The 18,425-nt window shown below is 41.2% G+C and overlaps 1 protein-coding gene and 1 long non-coding RNA gene across 2 annotated transcripts in view; both read left to right on the top strand.

Moving 5' to 3' along the window:
• XIAP (X-linked inhibitor of apoptosis) overlaps positions 1 to 15,306 on the top strand; it is a 75,843-nt gene extending 60,537 nt beyond the window's left edge. The window contains exons 7-8 of the transcript XR_015769429.1: positions 954 to 1,120; positions 14,811 to 15,306. The gene's annotated coding sequence lies outside the window, so the exon portion shown is untranslated. The remainder of the gene's footprint in view (positions 1 to 953; positions 1,121 to 14,810) is intronic.
• A 1,775-nt stretch (positions 15,307 to 17,081) lies between these two features.
• On the top strand, positions 17,082 to 18,196 carry LOC148162982 (uncharacterized). Its single transcript, XR_015769501.1, has 2 exons — positions 17,082 to 17,637; positions 18,039 to 18,196. It is a non-coding gene; the product is annotated as an uncharacterized LOC148162982 (long non-coding RNA).
• The last annotated feature ends 229 nt before the right edge of the window (positions 18,197 to 18,425 follow it).

Raw genomic sequence — 18,425 nt, 5'->3', positions numbered from 1 at the left:
AATAGCAGCTCAATTCTTTTTTCCTGTAGTGGTGTTAGGTCTCTAAAGGCCTTCAGAGTTGCAAAAATCCACACTTACCAATCACTATAGGTCTCTTTAACTGTAACCAAAATTAAAATCTTAAAGCTAGATGAAAGTCGGTGATTTTCTTTTCTGTTCTATTCCTGCAAACCACTAATTTGCTTATAGCAAATACTTACATAAACTGGCCATTGGGCTTTGAATAGATTTGGTCTGCTGACAGGTTTTTTTTTCCCCCCAATCTTACTGTTTAATTTGAGATTTCCAAGACCATATATTCACCATAATTAATGACAACAGCATAAAAAATATTTTGTATGGGCCGATACTTGTTAACTTTAGCTTAGGAATAAATATTGGAAGGATACTGGTTCAAAACAAATAAGGAATAAAAATCTAAGAGAAACCAAACTTTGATCATTATTTTCCCCTGTCAGTTTCCCAGAGGAATTTAAATTTGGAGAAAAAAAAAACACAACTAGAGTATAATTAATTGAGGTAAGGGTATTTAAGCAATGATCCTGCTTCAAAGTCTAATTTTTGTTTCGATAAACTTTACTAAAGATATATTTTACAGGGGCACCTGGCTGGCTCAGTCAGAAGAACATGTTACTCTTGATATCGGGGCCATGAGTTGGAGCCCTACACTGGATGTAGAGATCACTTAAATAAAACAAACAAAGAGATACATTTTGGTGGGCACCTGTGTGGTTCAGTTGGTTAAACATCTGCCTTCAGCTCAGGTCATGATCCCAGGGTCCTGGGATGGAGCCCCGCATCGGGCTCCCGGCTCAGCGGGAAGCCTGCTTCTCCCTCTCCCTCTGCCGCTCCACCAGCTTGTGCGCTCTGTCAGATAAATAAATAAAATCTTTTTTTAAAAAAGGATATGTATTTTAAAAAGATATATTTTACGGTAGTCTCCCCTTATCTAGTTCCCTTTCCAGGGTTTCAGTTACCTGTGGTCAACCGTGGTCCCGAAACAGGATTCTCTTTCTGATGATCGTCAGAAGGTCGGTAGTTACGTCACCACGCTGACGTCATTCCCCTCACGTTGTCTCATCACGTAGACCTGCTATCATCTCCCATCCTCACAAGAAGGGTGAGTACAGTACAATAAGATATTTTGAGGGAGACCACGTTCACATAACTTTCATTGCAGTATATTATAATTGTTCTACTTTATCATTGTTAATTTCTTACTGTGCCTAGATTATAAATTAAACTTTATCATAGGTATGTAGCTATAGGAGAAAACATAGCCTATATAGGGTTTGGTACTATCCACAGTTTCAAGCATCCACTGGGGGTCTTGGGACATATCCCACACAGATAAGGGGGGACTGCTGTCCCTACAAAATTCTAGATGTCCATTTGTTACATAAACTTTTGAGAGTTATTTTTAAGTCTGTGCATTGTATTTCTTTAATTTTTTCCATGACCAGGGACTAGGGATTTCTTTTTAATTACATTAGCTTATGCAAGGGGCTTTGCATTTTTGGCTAAAGCATCAAAAATGTATTTTCTCATTAAATACTGGAATTTTGTTTGGCAATGATTAGGCTCTGCTTCTGCCAGATTACTGACAACCGTATTGAGGAAAACAGAACACATGAGTATGTTCATGAACAGTTACTGATGTTTCAGAGGAACTTATTTTTCCCCCCCAGAGGAACTTATATTTAAAGCAAAAATATCCCAATTCTCCCCCCATTAAATTAATCTGAAATGGAGAAAAACTTACTAAACATCATTTTATTTTTCATTAAAGAAACATTGTGCATGGATTTCCTAGTAGAAATTTAACAAAGACCTGTTAATCATTAAGAGAATGACCTAACTTGTCTGGAAAAACCTGTTTTTCTTTCAACTAGGTTTTGTTTGTTTGTTTGTTTGTCATTTGATTATTAAAAAGAATGTACTCTACTTATACCTTTCTTGGTTTCCCACTATAAACTTTTTGTAGACATTATATTCTTATGTGATATATAAGGATTAAGTAAAAAGACCTATGCTAAGTACAAGTTCTAAAGCAAGATTTGGTTAGTTATACAAAATAAAATGTAACAAAAATATTAATACATGGGGATAAGAATCCCCCCTCCACCTACCTCGGAGGATCGGAGGATCGGAGGATCAGAGGACCGTTGCAAGGATCACATGAATAAATGCACATGAAAGACCTTCAAAAAGTATAAACCTTCTATATAAGCCCAAGCAATCACTCCTCTAATTAGAGTTTACTGCACTAATTATGGGTCAGTTTTACACAGAATGAAACAGTTCTGGAGCCAGTATCTGATTAATCGGGGATATACAGGATGAAATCCATTTATACAGTTTTTGGCCATTTCCATGACTCTCAAAAACCTTTATATATATTATCTCTATGTCTTCCACTCTCTACATGGTTACTCTTTGTGTTTACATCAGAAGTATATGGGTAGGGAGCCTGGGTGGCTCAGTTGGTTAAGCGACTGCCTTCGGCTCAGGTCATGATCCTGGAGTCCCAGGATCGAGTCCCACATTGGGCTTCCTGCTCAGCAGGGAGTCTGCTTCACCCTCTGACCCTCTTCCCTCTCGTGCTTTCTATCTCTCATTCTCTCTCTCTCTCAAATAAATAAATAAAATCTTTAAAAAAAAAAAAAAAGAAGTATATGGGTAATGGCACAGAGATAATTGGAGAAATTGTTGCTGTGTGCAATGGTGGAAATTGTATTCATAAACCCTGCCATTTGAGTGGCTCTCAAATAGATTTACTTGGGCAGTCAGGTCAGCTCTATTTTCTAACATGTGAAAATAAGAATACATAAACCAGATTAAATTTAGGGACAATAAAATAATTAGTCTGGTATTCTCACACTACACCATTGTGTCTCTCATTCATTATATTCCTAGCATCTCTGTAATTTACAGCTGAGGAACCCCAGACATAAAGGTTATGTGACTCACCTAAATCATATGGTGAATCACCAGTTAAGCTGTTCTTATAGGCAGTGAGAATGTTTTTAGCTAATTTTTGGCATGAATTAGCTAGACTGGCTGCCTCACTGTCTGAACTTAGAGTATATATGTCCAAATCCAGGCTCTGTTTTGGATCGCAAGACCTGGCTGGCCATATGATACCAAACCACAAGACCAAATAGAAGCAATAAATAGGTGTATGGAGTCCTTAGCATATCTACTCAACTAGAATTGCAAAATTAATTCTGAAAAACCCAAATTTATATTTCTTTCTTTTTAATTTTTCTTTTGAAGTAAGGTCTGTGCTCAGTGTGGGGCTTGAACTCACGAGCCTGAGATCAAGAGTCACATGCTCTACCGACTGAACCAGCCAGGTGCCTCCAAAATTTATGTTTCCGATCTCAAGGATTTGGAAGTGGGAAAGAACTTTTCACTACATTGCCAAGGCAAACCTTGGAGGTCAGGAACCATGTCTTCCTAATCACTGTGTTTGCAATGACTTACCATGCTGTCTAGTCCATTAATAAGCACAGAGTTATTTTTTTCAGTACATAGATGTATAAGTGAAGGAATGAAGAAATTAATAAATGAACAGAGTGGGAAAACCTCATCTAAAAGTTGTGCATTGACAAATATAATACAATTTAGAATTCAGGCTGATTTTCTACAACGTTCATCCCTTTTCATGAACAAATGTCAAACACCTGCTATGTGCCAGGCTCTGTGCTAGATGCTAGGGGGTCCGTTCTGTCACAGACCACTGAAGGGCAATAGGAACTCTCTAATTCAAACTGTTTGGGGGAGGGTCTCGGGGAGACTGTTCTGAAGGAGGGGACCTTGAAGTAGTCAAGGAGGTGGAGAAAGGGATTTTTGCTAGGAGAGAAGCATGTGCAGAGCTTAGAATCAACAAAGTCTGACACGTCTGAAGAACTAAAAATGGGGGTTTTGAATGAGAGGTTCGAGGGCATCTTTTTTTTTAAGATTTTATTTATTTATTTGAGAGAGAGGGAGCACGAGCCGGGTGAGGGCCAGGGGGAGAAACAGACTCCCCACCAAGCAGGGAGCCCGACGTGGGGCTAGATCCTGGCACTCCAGGATCATGACCTGAGCCGAAGGCAGACGCTTCACCAAGTGAGCCACCCAGGCGCCCCATACGAGGGCATTTATTGCAAATTCTCAAGGGCTCTTTATGTGCACTAGGTCTCCTTGGGTACACATTTCATCTCTCCCCCTACAGGTGAGAGAAATTCAAGCTGGTATGTGATGGGTTTTGAATTTCTGAGCAGGAAACTTGTAAAGTTATTTTCTAAAGTAGGTTTTGTGAGGTGTGTTGGGGGATAAGGGAAAAGATATTCATTTACCAGGCAACCATCACCTCCAACCATCATCACCTTTGCTGGGGCTGGATAGAATATATGAGTTTCACATAGGCACCCTTTTATTTGAAATATATATTCAAATTAAGCCACCTTGTTTAATGAGTTAACTGAAACCTTGTTTCACTTCATTGCTGGCCTCCACCAATGTCTCTTAATCCTGTTAAATCATACCAACAGTGTGTATTGAGTGCTTTCAGTGTACTCAGAAATTCTGGGAGGTAGTGATAGCAGAAAATAAGACCCAGGCTTGGCCCTCCTGGAGTTTACAGTCTTGTTGGCAAAAGGAGATTTACACATTCATCATTCACAAGATATTCCCCCATTCCAAACATACTACATGGGTCTTTGGTAACCACTGTGTTGTTTAACTCAGAATATCAAAGGAGCAAAAGAATGTAAATACAGTGTAATACAGTGCTAGATTGTGTGTTATAGACTATCATTATGGTAGGAACACAGAAGGACAAATGAGGGTGTGAACCAATAATTAGAGTAGGCTTCATGAAATTGGTGCGACCAAAGCTAAAGGATCTGAGATTGTTGAAGGTCATTCCAGATACTAGAACTTTATGATTGTATATGACACCTTTGTTGTTTTGTTTTGTGTTGTTTTGTTTTGTATGCAAGGTTAATGATGGAGGACAAAAGGACCCACTTGGGCTGTTATGCTATATGGGCTTATCTGTGGTTTCTGGCATGTGTCTTGAATAATATTTTAATATATTTCCACACATTCCATTAAATAATAACTCTTTGAACAGCATTCTATCTTAAAAAGAATTCAGCCTCCCTTGCATCCAAACAAAGAAGCCAAAATTTGATGCCTGGGTGGTTCAGTCGGTTAAGCGTCTGCCTTCAGCTCAGGTCATGATCTCAGGGTCCTGGGATCGAGCCCCACATCCCCCACATTGGGGCTCCTTGCTCAGCGGGGAGCCTGCTTCTCCCTCTGCCTGCCACTCCCCTTGCTTGTGCTCTCTTTCTGACAAATAAATACATAAAATCTTTTTAAAAAAAAAAAAGCCAAAATTCACTCAAAGCACTGCTCTAGTGTTCCCTCTTCATGTGGAAGTTGTCAATTAATTCAAATGACAAATTGGAAATAGGAGCAACTCAGCAGGTAAGTCATGGTGTGATTGAAGGGGCCTGGTAACCATTCTGACTCAGTTTCTTCATCTGTCTGTAGGAAATAATGGTCTCACAGAGGTGTTATGAAAAATAATTGAAGTTGGTAATGTGCTTTGAGATCCATGGATGAACCTTGCTTTCAAAGTGCATAATTACACCCTGCAGTGAGTCTCTCAGACTGGCTCCTTCTACTCATTCTTTAATAGGTATTCAAAATGAACAGCTCAGGTAGATTTTTTCCTTGTTCTCAAGTTACTACTACATGATTTAGCCCTGATACCAGTTGCCTTTAAGTCGAATGCAGTCCACAGTAGTAGTAAGGACCACTAATCCTTTGGCTTTAGGATTCTTAAAGTCTTTCCTTCAGGGGAGTTTAGTTTTCTACCTACGTTTCTCAATTTTCCCATTTCAATTGACTCACTCATCTCCTCTCTGATAATAATCCCCAAAGATTGTAAAAGATCCGCTCAATGGCTTCCCTGAAACCTAACGGGAGGCTCTTCTTTGCTTTGCTTAATACTTGCTAATTTCTTCTTTGCTCTTCTTATTCCTATTTTTTCCCTCCCCCCCTCCCCCGTTTTAATTGGCCTGTTGGAAACACAGCAGGTGAAATTCTTTAGATGACTCCACAGCAGGAGAAGAAAAGAGATGCTAAAATCCAAATGCTGAGCTGTTGAATTGGGGATGGGAGGGGGGGCTGGGATTGGCCAAGCAGAAAACTAGAGGGGAGATGTGAGCAAGATGTTTTGACAACATTCGAGTCTATCTGGGTAGTAAGGGGAAACCTAGAAAAACAAAGCCAATTGAGAACACAGGAAAAAAGAACCACTGACCCCTAACTCGGGCCGCCTTTCACAAGCTCCTTTTGCCATTTCGCCATTTGACAGAAGGAAGTGAGAGAATGTGCTATCCCTCCCCGTCACAGGAAAAGCACGTCAATCTTACCTCTCCTAATGACCTTGGATCCATAGTGCCATCTTTATTCAAAGGAAAGCACACTTTTTCCTGAACATTTGGGTCTAAGATGGAATATGAAATGGAATATGAGTATAAATCAAACTATTTTCTTAAGCTCAGCTTGAATTCTGTCAATATGTGTGACAATTCCTTTTTTTTTAACTTTTTATTTTGAAGTAATTTTAGAATTACAGAAGACTTGCAAGAACAATACTGGATTTTCACATTTATCTTCACTCAGCTTTCCCTAATAGTAACAACTCAAGGAATTAGAACAATAATGAAAACCAGGAAATTAGCCTTGGTAAATACACAAGAGTAATACTTAACAGTAGACAACTGGCCTTACTTAAATTTCACCAGTTTTACCCCTCGTGTTCATTTTCTGTGCCTGGGTCTAGTCCAGCATCCCACATTGCATATCGTTGTGTGCCTCATTAATTTCCTTCTATCTGTGGCATTTCCCCATTTTAAAGAAGAAAATAAAATCTGTTGGTAGTGATGATGTTGAAATGCAAGATAAATGTAAGGACATACAAATCATGTGCCCTCTCTTCTTTTTTTCCTTCCAAGCAAAACTAAAAAGTAGCTTTATTTTTATTTGCTATAACTGAAGTAAAAAATAAGTTATGGTTTTTATTTTTAAAATAAGTAAAAAATGCTGTTGGTAGTTTATTAAAGGCTTTAAAGGCATCAAACATATTTCAGAATAGTCAAATACATTTCTTGAAATATAAAATTGTTTGTGTATTACAATTGTGTGATTCTAATAATCTCACAGTTGATTTCCCTGTGTAGTAAAGAATTTAACCTTGCCCCAAAAGAGGTCTGATCTTTGTTCTTGGCTTCTGAGAGGTAGTCTCTAAGCCCTTGGAATGTCATGCGTGATAGGAGTATCTTCATCTACCTGAGCAGTGTGTGTGACAATTTCTACATGAATCTCAGGCAAAAGCTTTCTTTCATTCCCTCCAACCCCAGAGTTCTGTCTGCACTACCTGGGGGAACAGAGCTTCCTTTCATAGAAATCACTGCTCAAAGCAGTGCCCATTGCTGAATGGCTTCACTTACCATCACAAAACTAGAACTTAAACAGACTAAGATATCCAGAGAGTGGGTCAATTTTGTTTTTACTTTGCTGGTAGGAAATATTTTCCTTTGATTGGAGTAAAAAACACCAAGAGGGCTTGGCTTTTACCCTTCTTGAAATACTATAGCACTGCATATGTTTCTCACTCTAAGTGCAGAAAACTTTTGAAAAGTATCTATTTATATAACAATTTTGAAATGACAAACTTGAAGAAATGGAGGACAGCTTAGTGGTTGCCAAGGATTGGGGAGAGGAGGGCAGAGGGAGATGGACAACCATTGTTTTCCAAACATATCCTCTCACTTTTCCTGCTAATTGTCTTCCTCCCCTTTGTATCCCTAGATCCTTCCCCTCTTCTTAGCTCAGGATGTCATTTATGCCTCATGTTGCCTGTCTTTGAAATTTCATGTCTGTGTGGACTCCCCATATATAGGAAACTAAATTTAATTTTCCCATTCATCTGTCTCCATGTCAATGTGATTCTTAGTCCAGCTAGAAGGATCTTGAAAGGAAAAGTAAATTTCTTCCTCCCCAACAATACTGTAGTTTTGCAAGATGTGACTGATGAGGCAGAGAAGCAGAAAAATGTTCACCTTTAGCCCAGAAGGCGGACCTATAGCCCGCACAGTTCCGATAAGGATCAGATACGTGCTGGTTGCTACATTCTTAGAGGGTCTCGTGACTGCCTGTACATCTCACTGATGGTTGATATCAAAATGAATTATAACCACCAGAGAAATCTTACAAAAGTAGTTTTAGGAGTAGAAATTTGAAGAAGACATTTATGACCTAATACTCCCGGTACATCCCTTCTCCCTTGAGCTCTAAGCATATAACCACCAGCTTCATACAGAAAAGTGCAGCCCTTTCTGCCCACGGGTCCTGTCCCTGTGCTACTCAAATAAAGTTATTAAGTTGCACCATACAAACTCTCAAGAATTCTTTCTTGGGGCCCCTGGGTGGCTCAGTCATTAAGCATCTGCCTTCAGCTCAGGTCATGATCCATGTTGGGCTCCCTGCTCAGCGGGGAGCCTGCTTCTCCCTCTCCAGCTCCCCCTGCCTGTGTTCCCTCTCTCGCTGTCTCTCTCTGTCAAATAAATGAATAAAATCTTAAAAAAAAAAAAAAGAACTCTTTCTTGATTGTTCACTCAACAACCCCACAACATTACCACTGGGGGAACCTGGGCAAAGTGTACAAGGGATCTCTATATTATTTTTTACAACTATATGCAAATCTACAATTATCTCAATAAGAATTTGAATTAAAAAAAAAGTTAACCAGGACTTTTCTAGGCCCTACTCAAAAACATTAGGCAAGGAAACAAATTACCCATGGCTGAGACAAAAAGAAGAAAGTTCACCCCTGAGAGGTAAGCTGGCCTCTGAGGATTGAGTGATTCAGAACCAAAGTTTGATATATCAGAAAAGCAGAAAGGGCGCCTGGGTGGCTCAGATGGTTAAGGGTCTGCCTTCGGCTCAGGTCATGATCCCAGGGTCCTGGAATCGAGTCCCGCATCGGGCTCCCTGCTCCGTGGGAGCCTGCTTCTCCCTCTGCTTCTCTCTCTCTCTCTCTCTCTCTCCCCCCCATCTCTCTCATGAATGAATAAATAAAATCTTAAAAAAAAAGAAAAGCAGAAAAAGTTTGTATTTTTTAACATTTTTATTTATTTTATTTTATTATTTTTTTAAAGATTTTATTTATTTATTTGACAGAGAGAGAGAGACAGCGAGAGCAGGAACACAAGCAGGGGGAGTGGGAGAGGGAGAAGCAGGCTTCCCACAGAGCAGGGAGCCCGATGCGGGGCTCGATCCCAGGACACTGGGATCACGACCTGAGCCGAAGGCAGACGCTTAACGACTGAGCCACCCACGCGCCCTTATTTATTTATTTATTTATTTATTTATTTATTTATTTATAGATTTTATTTATTTATTTGACAGAGAGAGACACAGCGAGAGAGGGAACAGAAGCAGGGGGAGTGGGAGAGGGAGAAGCAGTCTTCCCGTGGAGCAGGGAGCCCGATGCGGCGCTCGATCCCAGGACCCTGGGATCGTGACCCGAGCAGAAGGCAGACGCTTAACCGACTGAGCCACCCAGGCGCCCCCTTATTTATTTATTTTAGAGAGAGAGAGAGAGTGCAAGACAGAGAGCGTGGGGGGAGGGGCAAGGGGAGAGGGAGATAATCTAAGCGGATTCCTCACTGAGCACAGAGCCAACAAAGAGCTCCACCCCATGACCCTGAGATCACCACCAGAGCTGAAATCAAGAGTCAGATGCTTAATCCACTGAGCCACCCAGGAGCCCCAGAAATGGTTTTTGATTACAACTTAACATTCCATATAAAGGATTTGGGTTTCAAATTAGAAAAAAAAAAAAAAGATGCTGAATTGTACAATCTTTATTTCTTGTAAAAGTTGGTCTAAGATATCAACTTTATTTATTTATTTATTTTAAAGATTTTATTTATTTATTTGACCGAGAGACACACAGCGAGAGAGGGAACACAAGCAGGGGGAGTGGGAGAGGGAGAAGCAGGCTTCCCGCGGAGCAGGGAGCCCGATGCAGGGCTTGATCCCAGGACCCTAGGATCATGACCTGAGCGGAAGGCGGCCATCCAACGACTGAGCCACCCAGGCACCCCTAAGATATAAACTTTAAAAAACAAATTAACGTTACTTCCTAATGTCTATTTATTTTTATTATAGAATTGTATTTTTATTAATAAGGATGGGGAATCATGCTGATGTTTAGGCAGAAATTTACCTTAACCCAGGTACCATCATTGCAAAATGACTGGTTCAGATTTGTTTTGAGAAATGAATAAATCTTATAAAGGTTAAATCTTCATACTAAGAGTATCAAGTACACCAAAGTTTGTAGATACAGGCTTCTTTTTGGAAATGAAGAAATATTAAGGCTAGGTTTTGAATATATATATATATTTTTTAAAGAATTCTTTTTTTTAAATGTTTTATTTATTTATTCATGAGAGTCAGAGAGAGAGAGAGAGGCAGAGGGAGAAGCAGGCTTCCTGCAGAGCAGGGAGCCCGATGCGGGACTCGATCCCAGGACCCTGGGATCATGACCTGAGCCGGAGGCAGACGCTTAACCATCTGAGCCACCCAGGTGCCCCTGAATATATATTTGAACCAAAAAGGTAGCGGTAGATAGGACCAAAGCGACATGAGGAAGACTCTAGTTGACATTCTCTGTGAGGTAATTATTGTCCTGAGGGAATAAAAGAGAAAAAACCAGCTCAGCCCATCTGTTTAAGTATTAAAACCTTCTCCAGTTAAATTATTCTGTGCGAGTCAATAATGAGGTAATTCAGATAGACTCAAACTAACAAACACCTTGATATAGAACTGAAAAGAATTCTGGGTCAAAGTCAAATCTTTGTGTAGTATCCCATGGGTATGGTATGCGAGACTAGGTGTGGCTGAACAATAATACATAATGCATATACTGAAAGTCCGACTACTGTGCAGATATTCCTGGTAGATTACAACATTCTTTCAAACAACATCCTGAAGGCTCAGCAGGATATTTTCCATCCCCAGGAAGACTTGAAGGATATCATCCAAGCAAGGAGGAAAATAATTTCCTGGAGGCTGAGTTAGGGATCTCAGTGCCAGTGTGGAATAGGAGAGAGCTCATAACTTAGCAGACACAGGATCAAGATTACCATGTTGAGGAAAACATGGGAGAAGGGGAAGGGCTGCTCTCCTAGAGGGTTTCAAAGACACGTGGGCAAAAATGGAACCGACAGCTAGGTACACTATAAAAGAACGAAAGGGCTATACAGTAACTGCTAATGAGCCAGAAGAAAGACTGGGTGAAGGGAATTGACCTAAGTATGACTGAAAGCAAAAAGGGGAAAAGAAGCAATGAAAATCTCCAGATGCAGAGGCTGCAAGTATTAGTCCAGAGCTGATTCCAACACCTCCAAATGGCTGAGAAATTATACATGAATGAAAAATGTATAAAACATAGAACTGGTCCTAGGCTGTAAGAAGAAAATGAAGGGCAATAATTAATAAGAACTTAAAAAATGAGGATTTCAGAAAAGTATTACATAGGAGCTGAGAAGAGAGTCTGGCTATATGTAATTTGGCTTTTTTTTTTAAGGTTTATTTATTTATTTTAGCGAGTGAGAGAGAGTGGGGGGGGGCAGGGAGAGAGGGAGACGGAGAGAGAAAATCTCAAGCAGACTGCCCGCTGAGTGCAGAGCCCTATGCGGGCCTCGATCCCATGACCCTGAGATCATGACCTGAGCCGAAACCAAGACTCGGATGCTTAACCAACTGAGCCACCCAGGCACCTCTAATTTCGCTTTTTTTTTGAGCAAAGTTTACATTGACATTCAAGTATTCCAGGTGGTCTCTAACCAAAGCTGGTGGCATTATGTCAGTCACAGTTTCATGGCCACTTAAAAACTTACAGTCTCTTATTTCAGAAACAAATAATGGATCTTGATGGCAATTCTTTCTGTAAATACAGTATTGTCTTAGATAATTATTATATGGAAGCCTCTTCTTCCATTCTGTGGCTGAGCATGCTATTTTGTAATTTCCTACTAGAAGGTAAAAAGTGTGGCTTACTTTTTCCGAATTCCAAGTGCCTGGCATATGCTAGGAACTCAATGAATGTTTGCATCTTTAATAAACGAACAGCAAAGAAAACTCAAGAAAAATGAAAGTGGGAGGCGCCTGACTGGCTCAGTGCATAGAGCCTGCGACTTGATCTTGGGGTCATGAGTTCGAGCCCCACATTGGGTGAGGAGCCTACTTAAAAAAATTTAAAGAAAAATGAAAGGCAATATTAATCTACCCACTGGGCAGGCAGCTAAATTCTGACAGCATTTCTTAGTAATCTTTACATGATGGCATTGAAAGAAACCAGATGGTGACCTAATAATTTCTTTGAGGAAGTTTGGGAGAGAACTGCTCACAAAGCAACAAGGAACAATACCAGAGAAACACAATTCCTGTATGACATGCTAAGATGTGATGTAGTCAAAGCTCAGCATTAAATTACAACTGGTAATAACACTTTTCCCTTCCAGACTTAGATCCAGCTTCCCTTTCATCAGCCACTCCCTGCTGTGCACCTTCTGGTTTTTTGTTTTTTGTTGTTTTTTTTTTTAAACCACACAAGACCATTTGCTCTTCCTGCGATAAGCTGTGCCCTTTCTGTCCTCTGTGCCTTTGTCCGTAACATTCACTCTGACTAGAAAGTTCTTTCCTCCATTATCCTCCTGAAGAATTCCTATCCACCTATCCACTACCAGGACGTCTCATTTACTTATTGGTGCATAACAAACTCCCCCCAGACTGAGTGGCTTAAAACAACTTGATTTATTATTTCCCCAAGATTCTGTGGGCTTGCCTGGGCTCCCTCAGCTGGTGGGTCATCTAAGGGCTGGGCTCAGCAGCGACACTGTCACACCTGGTCCTCTCTCCGTGTGGTTTCATCCTCCAGGGCCTGTCTCCACACAGCCTCTTCCCAGCACCATAGCCTAGACTTCTTGCCATGGCAACTGGGTTCCAAGAGCAAAAGCAAGAAACTGCTGGTTATCTTAAGACCTGCCTAGGGTCGGGCGCCTGGGTGGCTCAGTCGTTAAGCGTCTGCCTTCGGCTCAGCTCATGATCCCAGGGTCCTGGGATCGGTCCCACATCGGGCCCCCTGCTCAGCGGGGAGCCTGCTTCTCCCTCAGCCTCTCCCCCTGCTTATGTTCCTTCTCTCTCTGTGTCTCTCTCTGTCAAATAAATAAATAAAATCTTAAAAAAAAAAAAAAGACCTGCCTAGGGTCAGAAATCCCAGAATGTCATTTCTGCTGCATATTATTGGTTAAAGCAAGTTAAATGGTCAGCCCAGATTAAAGCAGAAGGGAAATAGACTCCACCTCTTGCTAGGAGGAGCTACAGAATCACTTTACAAAGGGACGTGAAACACAGGGAGGCATAATTCACTGGGAGCCATTTTTAACAACCGTACGGCTGAAATGTCACCTCTTTGTTCATCATGTGTGATACAGAGAGAGAGCGAGAGAGGGACGACCATCACATTATTTCATTATCTCATGGACATTATCTTATTCTTCTATGTCCGTTTCCCCTGTTATACTCCGGCATGCTCCTGACACACTTGAAGGAGGCAGGGGTTTAGGAAAACAGTCTGAAAGAACAGCTTTCTGTCATCTGACTGGGGAAAGCTACACTGACGAGATGCACTTGGAAATAGAGTTTAGGGCTAGATCCTAGTGAATGGCAGAAATAGGGACTCACATCTTCTATCTACCTCATCCAAATGGCCTCCAAGTGCTCTTATCGCAATTCTTAAATATCTCTTGACTGTCCCATCCTCCCATCCACCCCTCCATAGCTTTAGTCCAGGGTCTACCTCATCGTCTCTCCTCTGACGTAGTGTCACCGCCTGTTGGGGGGTTCCCAGGAGACTAGTCTTGCCCCATTGTCCATCCTCCACACTTCCACCAAACTCCTCTGCTGATGTTAGCCCCCTGATCGTAAGCCTTCGTGGATTTCTGTCACTCTCAAGAGAGAGTTCAGTCTTTAGCACTAAATACAAGGACCCTCCATGATTTGGCCCCCTACTTAATCTCACTCTACTGCCCCCTTGCCCTTTATTTATCAGCGACCTAAACTTCTTGTAGCTCCTCACTTCATCCATGCTTCATATACCCAGTGCCTTTGCCCATGCTAGACTCTGTGTCAAAAACTATTGCTCCCTTCTCTTGGGTAACCCCTAGTTTTCTTTCAAGACTCGATCTCTAGGAATACTTCCCTGACCTATACCCCCCTCATTCTGTATTAGGTGCCCCTCTTCTGTGCCGTGATAGCACCTAGCTCTTACTGCTATCATAATAATAATACTTAGTGATCACTCACATGAATAACTCAATTCTGATACCAACTGCATGAAGGAGATTCTCACAGTGGCAGCTAGTACATGACAAAGCTGGAATTTGAACCCAAGAGCCTGGCTCAAGGAGCCACTATTGAAACCACTGTACTACTTTCGTGCTCAGGTAGAGCACACATCACACTGTATTGTGTCAATTTGCCTGTAGGACCCCCCCATCTACTGTGAGTTTCTTGAGAATAGAAATCATGTCACATTCATCTTTTTATTCTCAGAACCCAACATAATGCCTGTCATATAATAGGCACTCTGTAAATGTGGGTTGAATGGATGGATGGACAAATGAATGAATGACTCCTGAAATTAGTGAATGATTCTTCTTGCTCTGTTGTTTTAGGCATTTTTTAAAGATAAAAATGGCTATAGAACGAGACACATACTTCGAGAAAGACCCAAATTATATTAAGGGAAGGAACAGAGGACTGCTCATTGGTGATACATTTTCTGTTTACTGATGTTCTGTCAGCCATTTAAAAAATGCAAGCAAAATCATTTTATTAAGCGAAAATATACAATGGTGGAATGAAGAAGGTACTAGATAACAGCAAGTGTTTAATTCTTCCTTTAACTCCTCCCCATCAAGGTAAGAAATGAAATGAAGCCCACTATTAAGGTAAACCAGAGAGGGACAAAAAGGCTGTCTAAAAAAGGTATGTTTGACTAGAATGAAGATATTAATGACACCTAGAAATATAATGAAATAATTATACTGAAAGGTGGCTTGGTTGTGGAAAGCACATATATTTTGCATCCTAATAAACCTGAGTTTGAATCCTGTCTACCCCTCCATAGCTTTAGTCCAGGGTCTATCTCCTCGTCTCTCCTCTGACCTAGTGTCACCGCCTATGGCAGGTTCCCATGAGACTAGTCTTGCCCCATTGTCCATCCTCCACACTTCCACCAAACTTGTCTGCTGATGTTAGCCCCCTGATCGTAAGCCTGGGTGGCTCAGTCAGTTAAGCGTTTGCCTTTGGCTCAGGTCATGATCCCAGGGTCCTGGGATCGAGTCCTGCATTGGGCTTCCTGCTCAGTGGGGAACCTGCTTCTTTCTCCCTCTCCTGCTCCCCCTGCTTGTGCTCTCTCTGTCAGATAAATAAATAAAATCTTTTTTATAAAAAAGGGATATGAATGGCATGATACCATTTATGTAACATACTACAATACTATGTATTTTTCTATTCCTATTTAGTAAAAGTATTTAAAAAGATTTATCTGGAAGAATGCTCATCAAACTAAAAAATGTTTCTCTATGGGAAGAAGGGAGGGGAACAAGTTGGGAAGGTGGCCAGCAGGAGGGTCTGTGATGGTTAACTTTATGTGTTAAATTGACTAGACCACAGGGTTCCCAGATGTTTGGCCAAACCTTATTCTGGATGTGTCTATGAGAATGTTTTTGAATGAGATTAATATTTGAATCAGTAGACTGAGTCACGTAGCTTGCCTTCCGCAATGTGCGTGGCCCTCATCAGTAGAAGGCCTGAATAGAACAGAAAGGCTGACCCTTCCTCCGGCTTCCTTGCTTAAGCAGCTCAGACTGAAACACCAGCTCCTCTTGGGTCTCCAGTCTGTCAGCTCTCCTGAATCTGCAGCTTGCCAACTGCAGATCTTGGGACTCTCAACCTCCATAACTGTGCTGAACCATTCATTCATTTTTAAGTCATCTCTACACCCAACTTGGGGCTCAAACTCACAACCTTGAGATCAAGAGTCACACGCTCCACCGACTGAGCCAGCCACGTACCGTGTGCTGAACCAATTCTTAATAATAAGTCCAGTTTCGGGCGCCTGGGTGGCTCAGTTGGTTAAGCGACTGCCTTCGGCTCAGGTCATGATCCTGGAGTCCTGGGATCGAGTCCCGCATCGGGTTCCCTGCTCAGCGGGGAGTCTGCTTCTCCCTCTGACCCTCCCCCCTCTCATGCTCTCTCTCTCTCTCAAATAAATAAATAAATAAAATATTAAAAAAATAATAAGTCCAGTTTCTCCCTCTCTTTCTGTCTTTCTCTGTCTTTCTCTCCACACATACACATACACATGCATTAGTATCTATATAGACATATGTGTAGATAGATAGATATGCTGCAGGTTCTGTCTCCCTGGAGAGCCCTAACCAATAGAGCTTTTAGCTTTATCCTTTTTATAAATTTTTATTTTTTATTTTTTTTATTTTTTAAAGATTTTATTTATTTGACAGGGAGAGACACAGTGAGAGAGGGAACACAAGCAGGGGGAGTGGGAGAGGGAGAAGCAGGCTTCCCGCCGAGCAGGGAGCCCGATGCGGGGCTCAATCCCAGGACCCTGGGATCATGACCTGAGCCGAAGGCAGACGCTTAACGACTGAGCCACCCAGGCGCCCCTATCCTTTTTTTTTTTTTAAAGACTTTATTTATTTATTTGACAGAGAGAGACACAGCGAGAGAGGGAACACAAACAGGGGGAGTGGCAGAGGGAGAAGCAGGCTTCCCGCCGAGCAGGGAGCCTGATGCGGGGCTCGATCCCAGGACCCTGGGATCATGACCTGAGCCGAAGGCGGACGCTTAACGACTGAGCCACCCAGGCGCCCCAGCTTTATCCTTTTTAATGTTCTGATTTTTTAAAAGGAGAATGGATTCATGTATTGTATTTAGTAACTTTATCTTCAAAGAACCAAAGCATGTCAAGCCTGTCTTACTATTCCCAGTTACTAGATAATGAAACTGGAAGGGTAAGTGACTGCCTCATTCTCCTTAGCTCTCACACACACAATGCGAAGGGAAGTTGCAAAGGCAAATGCAGCATTATAAAAGAAAAGTACTTAGAGCCCCTTGTTAGGACATAGAAATTAAAGGTATCATATTTTGATTTTTCCTTCTCACCTTCTTTTCTCAGATCTTCCATGCCAAAGGGGTGAACTCACACGCATGGAGAAAGAGAGAGGGGGCAACCAATGTCTCATGAACATGGTAATTAACTCCATGTTACTTTCAAGATTTGAGGATGTGCCAAAAGTTGACCCCTTGGGTGTGGACTGAATACTGCTTTGGAAATCATGGAGAATCAGTGCTTCAGAAACATAATTTACGGGCACAGTTGATAGACAGCAACATTTGCAGTGGAAAATTCCTCTCACTCCCAGGTTGAAGGATGGGGATAACTCTTCTGGACAGGGAAAATGTGCTTGGAAATATGTAAGTAAGAGAGAAGCAGAAATAAATTAAAAGGTGGGGGGAACTATATGAATATATAATCCTGAGCTTTCTTGACTACTTCTTTTTTTTTTAAGATTTTATTTATTTGGGAGACAGTAAGTGAGCGAGCGAGCGAGAGAGAGCACAAGCCAGGGTGGAGAAGCGAGGGAGAGGGAGAAGCAGAATCCCCGGTGAGCAGGGAGCTCAATGTGGGGCTTGATCCCAGGACCCTGGGATCATGACCTGAGCCCAAGGTAGACACTTAAATGACTGAGCCACCCAGGTGACCCATCTCTTGACTATTTCTAGGGAAATTTGTATTGACATGAAATCTACTTGGGGGATTTTCTGTTTTACTTAAAAGGGGAAAATAGCAATAAAAGTGTTTCTCTTGTCAACAGAAGCTGAAACCCACTTTCTGCCAAAAGAAGAAAAGGCTACTGCATCTTAGATTTTGGGGGGGGTCCTCTGCCACATTTCAAATCAATGGTTTGACCTTTAAATTAAAAATGTTGTATTAGTTGTTACACAAATAAAATGCCCTATTATCCAAATAGAATCATATATTTTTTCTTTTCTTTCTTTCTTTTTTTTTTGAATCATATTTTTTTTTCAAACCTATTCATTTATCAGGATACTTCTGAAAGCTGATTTCAGAATTCTTCCTTTCCCTTGATTAACTATAACTTTTTAAAAACAATGTAACTTAAAAGTATAAAACAACAGTATTGCATTTAAGGAATTCCAAATGGTTATGTGGACTTCTGGTTTGAACTTAAACATGGTCT

This window comes from Eumetopias jubatus, unplaced genomic scaffold, assembly GCF_037043125.1.
Source record: "Eumetopias jubatus isolate StellerSeaLion01/CBP00866 unplaced genomic scaffold, mEumJub1_p1.0 scaffold_11, whole genome shotgun sequence".
NCBI lineage: Eukaryota > Metazoa > Chordata > Mammalia > Carnivora > Otariidae > Eumetopias > Eumetopias jubatus.
The sequence above is the reverse complement of the archived record's forward strand: the minus strand, read 5'-3'. Positions and strand labels throughout refer to the sequence as shown.